At 44.2% G+C, this 15579-nt stretch overlaps 1 protein-coding gene across 8 annotated transcripts in view; it reads right to left on the bottom strand.

Moving 5' to 3' along the window:
- Window positions 1-15579, bottom strand: part of ARHGAP32 (Rho GTPase activating protein 32) — a 254283-nt gene that overhangs the window by 111239 nt on the left and 127465 nt on the right. Inside the window, exon 1 of one of the 8 annotated variants that reach the window (XM_054223145.1) lies at window positions 3485-6071. The exons of the other annotated variants lie outside the window; for them this stretch is intronic. The gene's annotated coding sequence lies outside the window, so the exon portion shown is untranslated. Of the gene's footprint in view, window positions 1-3484; window positions 6072-15579 lie in introns of those variants that run through there. 8 annotated transcript variants of the gene reach the window in all.

Below are 15579 nucleotides of genomic sequence, written 5' to 3'. Positions count from 1 at the left end.
GCTCCATAAGCTGAATTTGTCACCTGTGGGGTTTCTGGTTGTAATTTAGTGGAATTGAGTTTGTCTTTTCCTTTTAAAGCTCTGTATGAGTTGACCGTTAAGAAACTTCCTCACCCCACACATCCCAGACTATAGAAGTAATGGCCACCAGAGCAACTAGACCCAAGACGTTATTAGAGAGAGAACTTTTTACTTTAAAGGCACTGGGCTGAAAACTGCTTTTCACTTTAGTTGGGTGAAACCTGGAGTTTCCGGCTGCTTTGTACGGGACAGAATCTATCTCACTTGTAATGCAATCTGGGAAGACGTGGGAGAAACACAGAACTACTACCAGATTTGCTTCACAGATTTCTTTCCTGCCTGGTTTGTTGCTTCCGTGATAGCCTCATTTTCTTCTCCTTTTCTCATGAGGGAAACTACTTCCAGTCCCTGGGGTTTCAGAAGACCCCAGTGGAACACGACACTAAGCAGTGGCTCTCAAATACATGTTTGCTGTGGACACAGGGTGGCTGTATTTTTGCCAGACATACAATGGGGTAATAAGTTACATACGGTGACAACATGGAAAGTCCCTGAGTTCAGTAACTGGCCACAGCCAGGGAATCACTGCCAGAGCGTATCTCAGAAGATGGATTGGTGCAGACAATCGTGTCCTTCTGCAAACTCATCCTTAAGAGAGCTAATTAGGCCATACCCAACACCCCACTAACGAGGCTCCAGCAGCCCTGAAGCTCAGGACCAAACGTGCATGTACTTCACTGCACAGACATGTGCTTCAGCAATTAAAAACTACAAGATAAACAAAAAGAATCTGTTACTGACTCCATCTACTCCCTCTGACCACCAAGAGACACACCATGGGATAAAACACAAAGGAAAAAAAAACAGTTTTGCTAGCACACCTATGGATGGAAAGCAAACCCACGGCTATTGCAAAGGAAGCTCGTAGGGTCAGCCCAGCCCCAGAGACACGACTGCATCTGCTTTCAGTAAATACAGAGCCTCTATTATGGCATGTTGTTGATTAAATGATTGTTTTCTTGTTCGCAGCAAACAGAGCATTTCACATGGACGGGCAGGGGAGCATGGGTGATGTCTCGTTCCACAGCCTCAGTGTTTTGCCAGAGCATGAAGCACTGAGCCCCTGGCCCAGCGTAGCTGGGGGAAAGCACTGACGGGTGCATCGCCTGTGCCCCCCATGGGGCTCGCTCTACAGACAGCGGGGCTCCCAAGGGAAGGGAAGCAAGCAATGTGTGTGGTGCAGGCCAAGGGAAATGAAAATAATCTCGAGGTACACAAGTTATCTCTTTCAAATTAATTTTTCCATTAAAAAAAAAATCACATAAATGAAACATTTCCTCAATAAAAGCAATTGCAAGGATGTGTTAAATGGCTAAGGGTATAGGGTCCCGTTAATATTACACTGCTGACAAAACAGACTTACAAACACTGCAGCAATGCCAGGCACAGGTACCTCCAGTACAACAAACCAGGCCCCAGACAGAGGGGTTTGAGAGGGTTTTGACTTAAAAGAGCTTGAACACATATTTCAGTGTCTTTATGGAAAGTGCTTTTTCGAGTGCATCATGCCAACAACGTTTCGGGGCCAGGAAGAGGATTTTGAACTTCTTGTTCTGTTTCAAACTTCAGAGATTTGACTCTTAAGCTGCACAGCACTTGGGAGGAGTTTGTCCCCTAGATCTCCAGAGTATCGAGTTGTTCCCTATGAATTCACAGCCTCCAAAATGTGAAAGATGAAAGAAAGGAACAAACAGAAACCCCGGCTACTCATAGAAGTGTGTTGCAAGGAATCAGTGTGAGGGGAAAAAAAAAAAAAACCACAAGTCAAACAAATAGATTCCAAATAATTAATTCAAATCTCCCAGCTGCTGAATTTTGTGTGCGAGAAGCACTGCCATGCAAACTGTGGAGAATTTTGAAAGCAGCCAGTCCAAACAGTGCTCCTTACTCTGACTGCACAGCCAAACACAAACGCATAAATAAAACACAAAACAAGCTCTCAGTTTCTTTGACTTACAGCAAATATTAAGCTCAGATTTTTGAGTAACGCCAGTACTGTATCACCACTAACCAAAATCTCAAATGAAAGCTGTCACTCAGCCTGCCAACTCACAGAGGGGGGAAAAAAAAAAATAAGTATGTAAAGAGATTGCCTTTATTCACATATGCAAATCTGGGCGCACGGGATAAAAGGCTTAGTGGGCCATATGAAAAGCAAGGAGCAAAGATCCGCAGGAAATAGGAAGTGGTTTAAGTCCAACTCTCCTACACAAAAGAGAAGGAGAGCTGAGCCAGCACAAAGGGAGAAGTTACGACACATCCTACCAGCTTACGGTGACTTACGATCTCCAAACGAAGGAGCACTGGTAATTCCCATCAGTATTTTGCAGGGGGCTCGTAGATGTTTTGCACAATTTGCAGCGCTTACCGAAAGCTTGGAATAGGATTAAGCTGCCCGCGGCAGGAATTTCAGAGGTAGGCACGTGGACAAAGTCATTCCTAGAAAGCCCAGATGCTGATTTTGTCTGGTTAATAATTTACTGGCTATGAATGAAAAAATGCGTGTAATCTTGTAAAATTTATGTCTACTGTATATTTTTCTCTGGTTCCTGTCAGCGTGGCATCTAAGATGAGTATTATGTGTCCCTGCACCCGATGAAAGATTTATCCAAATCTGCGTTTCACATACATACACAGATCTGCATCAAAAAGAAACATGTAATAAAGGCTTACAAAATTGTCCGGATAAAAGTTCACAGTCAATACGCATTCTCTTTATCGACAGATATTACTTTATATTCCAAGGATTATTTTTTAAGGATGCAAGAAAGATCAAAGATAAGGAAAGAAGTTATAAAGTCGCCTCATTTGAAAAAGAAACCTTTGCTAAACCTACCCTCATAGCAAAGGAACTGTTCTAGGCATTATCAGCAACAGTTTGGAACACATCTAGCACCACAAAATGCAACACACTCCTTTTTTTACCGGCCCCTCATTTCTCTGATTAGTGGGAGATGCAGTAGGAGTTTATAAACGTGTATTTGAACGGCCACTCACTTCTGCTGAGGTAGGAAACCACTGCTAGGTTCCCCAGCCCCACTCCCAGTTAATTCCTTATACCTCATTAATATGGCTTTCAGACGGACTTCCTCAGTGCAAAAAATCTTTCAGAAGGCCACAGGTTAATCTCTGGAAGGAGAGCCACGGTTTGCATTATCCTGAGCTTTAAAATCTGTAACGTTAGACAGTCTACACAAAAACGCAATAAACTCCCCCTTCAAACTGATCATTCTGCAAAGCAAACGCTGCCTGTTAAATTGCAATCGGATTCATTCCTTAGTGGCACATTAGCATTTGGTGCCATCCTTAAGGCGTTCTTCCAGCCGTTTTTATTTTAGCCAGTAAAACAAATAGCATCTTATATCAAGTATTGAGGATCTCTGAAAGGCTGCATACTACTTACCCCTGCTACAATGATCTATTCTTTCCATGGATGGGATCCCTAGCCAAGGCCTAACAGTTCCAGGTCTCTCCGGAGCTTCCCAGCAGCTAATTGAAAAAACCTTCCAGGCATCAGCTCCGAAATGCGAGAACTCCAGGCTCGCAAAAATCAAATTAAACTCCCCACATTCGCTTCGCTCGCTCTTCCTGGTGCCGCTGCTTCTTCAGATGACCGTGCCTATGAATAGCATTTAAGATCTGCCTCCATAGCCCCGTTAGCCGTTTCCACACTGCCCATTTCATGCTCAATTTGCGCTGTAGAGAAATCAGTGGTGTTCCTTTCTCTCTCGCTCGCTCTCTCATTGGAAAGGTCCCACAAGACAAGCCGTAGAGTTTAACAAGAGCCAAGAGAAACAGAGAGGGAGGGAATGCATGCAGGGATTGTGTTCAGGCGCGGCACAGAACGCTGCTGCTCCGGCTCAGAAGGGGAAAAAAAAAAAAAAAAAAAAAATGACAGCAAACTGCCATCACATGCCTGAAACCCAGCACGGTTTAAGGCAAGCCGATTCCTCAGCCTTCTTTCTTTTCCACTGGTATCCAACCGCTCAGAGCTAAAGCTCCATGAAATTCCTCTCCGGTCCGCGGTGCTGTGCAAACTGCAAATCACTGCAGGATGTGTGCCCTAGTGCCTAGTACAACGCTGCTCTGTTCACTGCACGTATTCCCTACAGAAAACAAGTATTTAAATGATGAAAAGTTTGCTGTCAAAATCTTCCCTGTTCAGTTACCAGCCTAAATACACTAGCTCCTCCAAGGGCTCCGTACTATGGCCACAGGGTGAATGATCCACAGGCATCTGCAAAATCAAATTTTGCAGATCATTATTCACGGGTGGGATTTTATCATTCAGCACCTGAGCGCCGATAACCACGACCGAGGAGATCACCCCTTCCCCGCAGCCCACAACTTTGGCTTCCATTTTAAGCGTGCATGGCAATTTAACCGTTCCGAGAACTATTAGTTCTAAGGAACACCACGCCATGTACTGCGATTTCACAGCACTTCTGCTAGTGCAGAACATGGAGGTCTCATCCCTTCTATTCAGAAAGGGGCATTTTGCAAATTACTGACCATGGAAGTGGTTCTAATTACAGCCAGTCTACCCCTGGCCGGCATTTATTTCCCCATTGAAGGGAGGGACCACGATTAGCTCCCCCTCTTCTCCTATCTACATTTCTGAACTCACAGGGTAAATAGAGATCTTAATATCTGCTAGTTTCTTAGCACAACCTCATGCCTTTATCACAACGTTTGGACAAAGAGCTCCCTGGCCAAGTTCTAGTTTAATTTTGCAGCCCAGCTCTGGGAAGGTGTACAACATGTAAGACAGAGTTAAGTCAGTTCTCAGAAGCTGCAGGTTGCTGCCAGTGCCTTCGTCTTTCAAGAGCCAATAACCCTGAACATGTCAGAAGTCTGTCCTATATTTAATTTCTTATTATTTTACTCTAGACGGTGCTCTGTTTGAAGTGTCTCCGAGATGGGCTGGCCAGCACAAGAAACGACAGCAAATTATCACATCAGCATCCAGCGGCGTTACGCAGCGGCCAGTTCCATTCACATCACGCATCAGGAATTTCCCATAAGTTCACGTTTTAAGTCTAACTCTGCAGAGCACAGATTTTAAACAAAGTCTCTTCTTGCACATTTTTGCTATTTATGCCTCCCACAAGTGGAGTCTAGAAGCAGTGAGGTGACAGAGAACTATGCCCGCTCCATCCTGATACCTGTTCTCCTGCCTAGGTGCAATTCTCCCAATTTTCCCTCTTTGTTGCCTACACTGACAACAAACTTTAATCTATTTTACACGCTCACTTGTCCATATCCTACGTGGTAGTGTAACACGTACATCTGTGATGCTTGAAAAGCATCTCCACGTGACTGTGAAGACAACTGATGAGTTTTCATTTCCCCCACATGTACAATGCAGTACAGTATAGCCCAGCACAATATAGCAATGTACACTTTTAAAGCCTTCTTCATCACCTGATAGCGATTTCCCTCCCCTTAAAAGTTTCTCTTTGTTCTTTCAGCTGTGAAAATACCCTAGAGAATTTGTAATGCTCAATGCAAGCTCTTTAAAAAAAATTGAAAACTAGCACTGTTAAAAAGAAATTCTGTTTCTTCCTCCCACCTACTCCCCAAAACTCTCTGTGACTTCCAAACCCTGGACAATTCCTTTCCATTAAAGCGTCCACTTAATTGTTACACTGGAAAACCGATCAGAAGGTGCCACTGGTTGCTCTATTTTCAAGTATGACAAGTTGGCAAAATTTGCCTCTCGTACACCTAAGTAAATGAGATTTGGGGTGGCACGAAGAAAACAAACATTAGGGAATGAAGGGAGCCAAAGCCTTTAAATCATACAGCCTCGGCCACCTCAAGAGCAGCCTTATTTTGTGCAGAATAGTAAGTGGTAGCCTCCCAAGTCCTGCTATCTCTTTACCACTCCCCAGCCCATCTGAAAGCCGATTCCCAGTTCCCTCCTGCACCTGGTCTTCTCGGATAAAATTAGAGCACGATTCCTGACGCAGAACCGGTGCGGCTAATGCTGGGGAGACTGGGCTGTCATGGGCACAAAGAGATTACAGAAAGCGACAATGAAGAAAACCGCTTCTGAGGACAGAAGCATATTTGCTAGGGCAAACAGCACCCTGAAATGACCTGTACGAGAGAGGAACGCCTGAATGGTGGTCTGTACCGTAAAGGGGTCTGTATTTTGCTAACTGGTAGCATATATTATAAGTACATGGACCTGAAAGGATCTTACCAGTCTAAGACAGGCCTGATTATAAATTTTGCTTCCTCTTTTAAACTAGTTTTGCTGCTTGCTCACATTAATCCTAGCAGACAGCTAATTTTCTTCTGAGAGAGAAAAGAAACGCCAGCAAATAACCCAAAAAGTTCTTTTTCTCTCAACTGACAAATCACATTTTAACTGGCTACAATTTTGCCTGTAAAGGGACTTTATTAAACGAACTCATTGCTTGCATCCTTACAAACAACAACCTTCAGTTCCCATTTGCACGAGGAGATAAGAAGCCTGGATGAATTTCAAACTCAGAAATAATTTTCTGGTTTATAAAAAAACCAGCAGCCGCATTTCACATACTGTGTTTTTAACGGGGATGCTGAAACAAACTCAACTACACCTTCAGTTTATACGCATCTCCAGAGGAAGCTGGGGAACCTGCTTCTACTCCCAAAGGCAGTCTGCATCACATCCCCGTTTTCATAAGCAGCTTTTAAAAATGGGTTAACGTGCCTCAAAGCCAGAAGAAATGGTGCTTCTAAGAAAGTGACTTTTTTCCTTTTACTGCACCCCTACAATCAGAGAGACGCTCCCCCTGTTGTCACCAGCAGAATCTCGATGCCTGGCTGTGAATGTATGAGCAGCCAACATCCTCACAGTCCCGTGACTTCAGCTCTCATTGTAAGGGTTTCCAGAGGAATAATGCAAACGTTTCCGTGAACCTGCCTCAACTCTTTCCTAGAGAAATCATCTTCCTCATTCCAACAAACCCAATTCCCAGGCAACACCAGCAAAATCCCCGAGTTTCCCAGGAACCTGAATCAAATCCCTCTGTTGAACAATTGAGAGCATCAGCCAGAAGTGACATAATGTGTTTTGCCAGAGACAAAACTCTCACTACAACCTACAGCACAATCAACATCAGGTATTTGCTCTCCCCTCGCCCCACTGAGCTGAATTAAACAGTTCACTAAAAAAAAAAAAAAATCTTTCTGGCCCCAAACCAGACTTTGCTTCCGACATAAATTCCCATAAAATTGCGATGCCTACCATTTCAGAACTAGCAGCCAAAAAGAAAAACCCAGTCTGTCTCCAAAGGAAACCACCTTTAGTCAGTAGTTAATTGAGCCTGGTGAATATAATACCAGACATTTGGAAACAGGCACTCTGAAATACCAAGTACACATGCCCGCTCTTGCGTGTTCGTCGTTACACCACAGGCTACGCTCAAAAAGGGAAAAGTAAATATCTTCCACATTACTGTTCAAAGCAAAGCTAATTCAATGTAATGATGGGTTTCTGTAGCCACATTTGGTATTTCTGAAATACAGTAACTTCAGGGTTCTGATAGGATTCTGGCATGTTTGGTACTTTTCTTAAAAAAATAAAATGCTACTGACCTTCCACCTATGTGCGAAGTAGCTCATTTTTCAAAGTTCCCAGCCAAATGCGGAGCGTTTCAAACTCTATGAATGGCTGCGGTTTAATTTCTTGTTGTTGTTGTTTGGGTCTGTGTTGATTAACACATGTAAATAAAGGCATCTGGTGTTACCTCTCTCTGTTTCCATTTCACACCCTATTAAAGTCTGATTTCACAATTAACTGAAACCAAAACGAGATTATTCAGCAAGGAATGCTCTCCGGCAGCCTTTGCCATGCCGAGGTCTAGTCACTACCTGGGGGGAGACAGCCCCCCTCCTGGCAGGATTTAGAATGAAACATTTTGGATATCACACAATAATACCAATAACGGTGGTGGAAGCAAATCTGCAACCAAATCACTCGTGTTACACACTTTTCAGAACAAGAGAGGGAAGGACTCTTCTGTCCCACCGACAGGAAAAACTACCCGGGTGCAGAATGCGGAAGAGCCAGCTGAGAGACGAAAGGACAGATGAAGACAGACAGCGCGAGCGATGAAGTAACGTTTCTCCTGCACCAAATCTATCCAACAACGGGTCCAAAGAACAGCAAAGTCAGATTCAAACGGCCTCCAATTGGGTAAAGTTAGGGATTTGAAGTCAGCATGGATTCAGAAAACTGTATTTCATAAGCCGGGAAAGGACAATGTTAACAGCAAACTGGATATAAACAGCTACCGACCACCAGCCATGCTCTAAACCCCAGAAACTAATTTCTGACACACACAGAAGTGATAAAAATGCGCCCATGCCGACAGAAAACGCCTCTTCCGGCTGGGCAATTTATCACTGCTTCTCCTGCCCTTTTCTACTCCCCAGCCCACCCTCACTCTAAAAAAATCCCAAGTGACCCTCAAGATGAGCATTTTGAAAATTGGAAGTTCACGACATTGAAATTTTATTACAAACACCGCCAGGAAAAAGATCCAGCTGTTTAGAGAAGCCTGGAATCAGGTGCAAGGAGAAGATCACTGCTGACGTGGATTTTCCCGAGTACGGGAAGCCTGAGAGCCCTTTGCACACTAGATGGCATTGCACTACAAATTATCCCAGGGATAATTTGTACAATTCTGGTTCCTAAGGAAAACCCCAGGAAAATTCTCTTCCTGCTGGTGTAGTCCCATCCCTTCGTGAAAGTAAGGCTCGGCACAACTGTGGGAATATTTACAGGGCCAAAACAAAGGAGACGGCTCCATGAGAGGAACCAGCCACTTGGTGGCTTCAGGCAAAAACAAAGAGGCAATTAAATTAAAAGGAGCTGGGTTATTTATTTATCTATTTAAAAGAAAAGTGGCTTTGCCACAAAACAGAGCGTCCTTTCTTTCACTGGCTACCACTGGACAAAACAGGCTACTTTGGCTGTTGCCAATCAACGTGCACAAACGCAACATTCCCTCCATCGTACGAAAGGGACCGGTTTTATAGTCAGTCCTTTCAGGAGCTAGTTACCCAAAAAAGCCACTTCAATGGGCCAAGAATGAGATTGTTTTACGGTTTTCGTCCATCATTTTCAAACAGGTTCATTTTATAGGCTGGCAGCATATTTTAAGGCTATAAACCACCAAAAACTTAGAATATGTTATTGTTGAAGCGTATTGAGAAATGCATTCATCCATAGTCAAAAAAAGACTGAGCCAGTGAATATAATTTTTTTTACAGCTATATAAGATATATATACTTTTTATCTTCCCGCATATGGCATTTCATAAAACTGCTGACTTTCAAGGAAAGTGCATTAAAATCACTGAGTTAGTTATGACTGCCTTTTCTTCTCGGAGCTCCAAAATCCATTAAATTCTGTGGGAGGTCAGTGACAGTTGTAGTCACAGTCTACTTTTCCGTTTGCTGGAAACAAGCATATTATTCCTTGGAGAGAACTGAAAATTGATACAGTCCTGTCATTCCAGGCTAATAGTCTCTTACTCACTTTTTCTGTTTTCTCCCCCACTAAATCAATATTAACTTTTTTCCCCACACTGATAAGAATCAAAGCCACTGGAAAAAACGCCTTATCTACCTGAAATATCAGCAGGAGTTGCAGGAGAGGAGAAAGAACAACCAAAAAAGACCCCAAAATAATAACTTTGATGGAGGGAAGAGTATTGTGGCAATAAGAAGCTTAATTTTTGTAAGGAAGTCATTGATCCTGTCTCACTGCCACATTTTCTAAGCACCTTTTCTTACACAGAGCGGAGATAGGTTTATGCTATGATTTCTCACCTTCAAGTCATCCGAAGAGAAGTATTTGTGTTATTTTTAATGCACAGGCCAAATCAAGAACTGTGCTGAGCTGAGTAACATTTCTTATTTTGCATTTATAGAGCACCAGCAACAAGGAACCAAGCTCCAAGGAGCAAAGGCCGTAAACAAAACGTGATAATGCACACAAGGGTAAAACAAACATACCCTGAAGAGCCTAGAAGGTCTGGCTGTACCATATTTGGAGGTGCAGGACACGAATAAATCTGAAATCTCATTAGGAACTGTATCCCCTAGCTCCTCTGTAAGCAGTTCTGTTGGCATGCAGCCTTGTAAGATGCGGGACCCGTTGCTCAGCAAGGAAGGGATGTTGGAGGAAGGAAAACCAGCATTCATGAAACTGCAAGACAACACTATCCATGGGTGATACACACAATCTCCTCCCAGCATCCTCCTTTCCACAGACTTGTCTGTCCAGGAATTCCATAGGCTCAGGAGAGTATTTCAGCTTATCCTGATGTGTTTCTGAAGTTCAAATCAGTCATTGTTACCTTCCAGGAGCACTGCAAAACCTGGCCTTTACTCTACGGTCCCCATTTTTACCTCTCTGTCACCAAGTACCTCTGCTGGGAGGACAGGCTGAGAGAGCTGGGGGGGTTCAGCCTGGAGAAGAGAAGGCTCCGGGGAGACCTTCCAGCCCCTTCCAGTCCCCAAAGGGGCTCCAAGAAAGCTGGGGAGGGACTCTGGAGCAGGGAGGGGAGCCATGGGACGAGGGGGAACAGCTTTAAACTGAAAAAGGGTAGATTTTGATGAGATACTGGGGAAGAAATTCTTTGCTGTGAGGGTGGTGAGCCCCTGGCCCAGGTTGCCCAGAGAAGCTGTGGCTGCCCCATCCCTGGAGGGGTTCAAGGCCAGGCTGGACGGGGCTTGGAGCAACCTGGGCTGGTGGGAGGTGTCCCTGCCTGGGGCAGGGGGTGGAACAAGATGATTCTTAAGGTCCTTTCCCATACAAACCATTCTATGATTCTCTAAAGTATAGAGGGATCCATATTCTTCAAGTCACTGGCGGCAGGTACACAGTCCCCTTCTAGACTCAGATGAAAAGAGCCAGATCAACAAGATGACAAAGTCTACCTTTGCAAATGATAAAGTCGACCGTATAAATGAGAATAAATAATGCTGACCCAATCTGCACGTACATACTTCCATGGCAAGTCTGGTCTGCAGGGTCTTCAAAAGCCTTATACAACAAAAATGAATGAACCTGTCAGCATTCAGTAGATAAGCAGCCACCATTAAAACTTTTTAAAAAGCTTCAGAAACAGACTGTAAGCAAAAGCAAACACAAAAGCAAATCACATCTTTCTGAGCAAGAATTTGCAGGACGAGGCTCAAAACAGAAAGCAGCGAGGGGGGGGAAAATCAGCACTACTACAACCACATCTGAGAACTCCTTCCCCAGGAAAAGCATTATTTATTATCTGGCTAAATACCAACTTCTCTTGCTGACAAGAGGAGCAGCAAATGAAGGCAAATAATCTCCCCTTCGTTGGCAGGAGGAAGTGATAAAAGCTGAGGGGAACCTTGCTCCATTTCCTCCCATGACCCCACAAGTGGGAAAGATCAACAACTACTCATCTTTACCAATCAGGCTGTGTGAAACCCGGCGCTTCTGGCGTTCGGCCATGCCTACAGCCCCCAGTGTTACAGAAAGGTTAGTCCGTGACTGAACTGACCGCTGAATACATTTTAATATAATACAGGCACAGGCCAGAGCTATACGGCCTTCAGCTACTTGCCGATCGCGTTGCCAAACTGAGCTGGGGGGGAGGGCAGGGGCGGGGGGGGGAAGGTGCGAGCACAGTTTTGCACACCCCCGGGTGCGTGCATGCGTGTGGGAAAGAACGTTTTAAGATTTCACATCTCAAAGTCCCCTGCCTTATTTTTTTAAACAAAGAAAATGAAAGTGCGTGTTCCACAGCTGGGTTCGAAGGCACAGTGCAAAACTGACATGTGTTTTATATCACCACTTGCATTTTTATACAAAAACTTGAGCAAGTGCTAAAGCACGGAATAGACTAGATGGAAGCATTTCCCCTCAACTACTCCCTTCTGAGAAAAGGGGGCTGGAAAATGAGCAAAGAGGTATATGGTCAAACCTATTTTCTAAAAAGAAAAGTTTTTCCAGGAGTCAAAACAAAAACTTCCCCCCCTTAGCCAAATGCTGCATCAAAACTTCAGCCAGACTAACAATACCTGGCTTTAACAGGAAAACTCCAAGGGAATATCACAATGCTTGTATTTATGGCATCTCTCCTGCTCTTCATGTGCACAAACACATGCACACACATGGTTCTTGTCTTCTGCTGCTCACATACCTGTCCTGTCTCCTTACAGCCTCAGCCAGTGTCTTCTTGGAGTACTGTGTCCAGCTCTGGAGTCCCCAACAGCAGAAGGACACGGAGCTGTTGGAGCGGGGCCGTAGGAGGCCCCGGAGATGCTGGGAGGGCTGGAGCCCCTCTGCTGGGAGGACAGGCTGAGAGAGCTGGGGGGGTTCAGCCTGGAGAAGAGAAGGCTCCGGGGAGACCTTCCAGCCCCTTCCAGGCCCTAAAGGAGCTCCAGGAAAGCTGGGGAGGGACTCTGGATCGGAGAGGGGAGCCATGGGACGAGGGGGAAGGGTTTTAAACTGAAAGAGGGGAGATTGAGATGAGATCTGGGGAAGAAATCGTTTGGTGTGAGGGTGGTGAGCCCCTGGCCCACGTTGCCCAGAGAAGCTGTGGCTGCCCCATCTCTGGAGGGGTTCAAGGCCAGGTTAGACGGGGCTTGGAGCAACCTGGGCTGGTGGGAGGTGTCCCTGCCCAGGGCAGGGGGGTGGCAGGAGATGATCTTTAAGGTCCCTTCCAACCCAAACCATTCTGTGATTCTATGAGTCCCACCCTGTGATTCACCATCGAGGATGCTGGGGGACAGTGCTCTGCCCTGTACAACTTCTGCATTATCGCCTTTTTCCTTTGAAGAAAGGGGTGTCCCAGAGGATCTGCAGGCTTTAGGCAACACACAGCTCACACTAGCATACAGGATTCAAAACACAGCTGACAAGTAACTACACAGTCGTAACAGGTCAAAGGCCTACGTATTTTCTACATATTGAAAAAAAAGTGACTATACGCTGCACGTGCACACCTTCTCTGAAAAGTAAATATTGCCCAAATTCAAGAGAAACATTTATACTAGTTGCAGAAGGAGCATAAATCAGTTAAGACAAGGCACTGTAAAAGCCCTCCCTCCCACACACTGTGGTTTTCTATGAGATTTTACATTATGCTATAATCGTACAGCTACATGACAATTAGACCTTGTGTAGGAAGGCCTGAGTGTATTTATGGTGAAAAACATCCAATGACATTTACAGGAGTTAAATGATTTGATGAAATTATCCTCAACCCATTAAGGAAGTTTTCCAGAATACAACCGTGTGGTTACTCTCACGCTCATTAGCACATGGACAGCAATTATGATAATGCTGTGTAATAACTGGGGATGGGGGTGCTGAAGAGGAGGAAGACAAAGGACGGAGCCAAGGCCCATTTCTGCCACATCCTGGTAAACCCCCAGGATCTATCAATTCTGAGAGTGAAAACAGGATTAATATCTTTTTCGTTAGTATTAACATTTTCCCAACCAGAACAGAGACGCTAAAACCTTGAGAGTTACGTACTGATACGTAGATACCATTGTTCCAGCAACACACCCCAAAATCCTAAAATGAGCGGGTTGGTTTTAGTTTTACCTCAACCAAATTAACGAGGAAAATCTCTAAGAGACAGAAAATTAGACGTTTCACCTGAGGTCTCCATAATCTCCATTCAGAAATTGCCATATGGTTGATATATAAGGTTCCAGCCTCATTAATTCTGGTGAAAGGCACCGCTCAGCAAACACAAAGCTGCTATAATGCAGCCATTAAGAATGGAATAGTTGACACCACTGTCACCAATTTTCAGTTCTGAAAATAAATTAGCTGGAGAAAAAGACTGAAATAATCATGTTGAAAACCTTAAGTCCTAAGCAATCATGTGAGAAACTCATTTCTTTAAACAAACAAGTTTCTTCACTCTCGTTGAGAAAGGCTCAAAGACACGTGTACACTTAAAGTCTCGCGCAGGAAAATCCCTGATGAAAAGTGAAACTTATTTTGAAATTCCCACAATTTTTAATCCAATTCTATAAATTCAGTGCTATTCTTTCTTAAAGACATTCTCGTGGAAAGACCGCAGCTGTCAGTCCAGGAAAATCAAACTCATTACATTGAGCTGGAAAGCATCCCATGCTCTTAAATATTAATTACAACCTTATGGCTACCAGAAACCGAAGCGAGGTGGGGTTTTTTTAGAGCTTTTCTGGGCCTTGTCAGTCACAAGATGCTAAAGAAGGATTCCTGCTCAATTTTGACTAGAAATGGAGCTCTTAGTTCACTAAATATGTAAATGTGTTGCAAACTCGGACACAGAATGGCCAACTGGAGCTCATGAAAGCGTATTTTCCAGAACACAAATACACACAGGAACTACCCCATCTCTTGCCGGCCACAGATCATTCGTGTCATGTGGTAAATGCAGTATATTGTGTATATTTCCAAAATCCCAGAGGAGAGAGAAAAATGCTTTCGCAAATAAAAGAATGCAGCTTCCGTATGTTGACTCAATGAAGGGCAGCAAGAACAGTAACGCGAATTGCCTTAAATTCATGGAGTTAAAGAAATTATCCTGGAAAAGCTTAATAAATACGATTACTTCATTTTTGCGAAAAAGTTCATAAATCATACCTTGTTTTTTTGATCCACGTTATCAAAATCTTAATTTGTGTCTCCAGAGTACGGGCTTCAATAGTTAAAAATACAGGCAAACTGCATAAAGGCTCACAGACAGATTTGAAACTCCCTATTTTTAATTTAGAAAATTGTGCCTAAGGTGCCAGAGGCAGAAGATAAAACAGTAGAGATCTGCAAAGAAAATTTTAACCTTTACATTTCCCAGGTGACAGTTTCAGGAAGGCGGGTTTTCAACAACTCAGGTGACACTGGAAACAGGTCTACACCCTGCGGACTCTAACTGAGAATGTCGCATTGGAATTGCAGAGTTGGGCTTCTACTTTTGCATTTAAGCATTTAATTGCACTCTATATAAAATAAAAGGTTTGGTATAACCCTGCCACTGTATAACAGATTCTTTGGAAGCTCCTAAGACACTTGTTCCTTTGACACACTTGTTCTCTATGGAGAGGCCTAAACCTGCAGCGCCATTTTCTGCAGATTCCAGGGAAAACGGGCCCTGAACTTCAACTAGAAAATTCAAGGCAGAGTTTTCTAAATCCCCGAGGTTTAAAACCCAACAGGAGGAAAAGTGCAACAGCACAAACCCAGCTGCTGCAGCACCCCTGCGGCCACCCGAGGGACTGACACCGCTGTCACAGCAATGGTATGGCTCAGTTCCTCTCTGGGCAGGTGAAAGGCTGCTCATTAATTAACTCAAGCTAAATGGCCAGGTCCTGGAGTCTCGAGGCAAGCAATTAGTGGTTACAATGACAAACTGGGGCCAGGACACAGGGAAGCACTGCTGTACACCACAGCAAAATGCAGGACACTTCCGAAGAGGCCCCCAAGCAGCTCCATGTTGTGGACAAATGAAA

The sequence above is a fragment of the Rissa tridactyla genome, chromosome 17 (assembly GCF_028500815.1).
Source record: "Rissa tridactyla isolate bRisTri1 chromosome 17, bRisTri1.patW.cur.20221130, whole genome shotgun sequence".
Lineage (NCBI taxonomy): Eukaryota > Metazoa > Chordata > Aves > Charadriiformes > Laridae > Rissa > Rissa tridactyla.
Note: the sequence above shows the minus strand (reverse complement) of the source record. Positions and strands in the feature narration are given on the sequence as shown.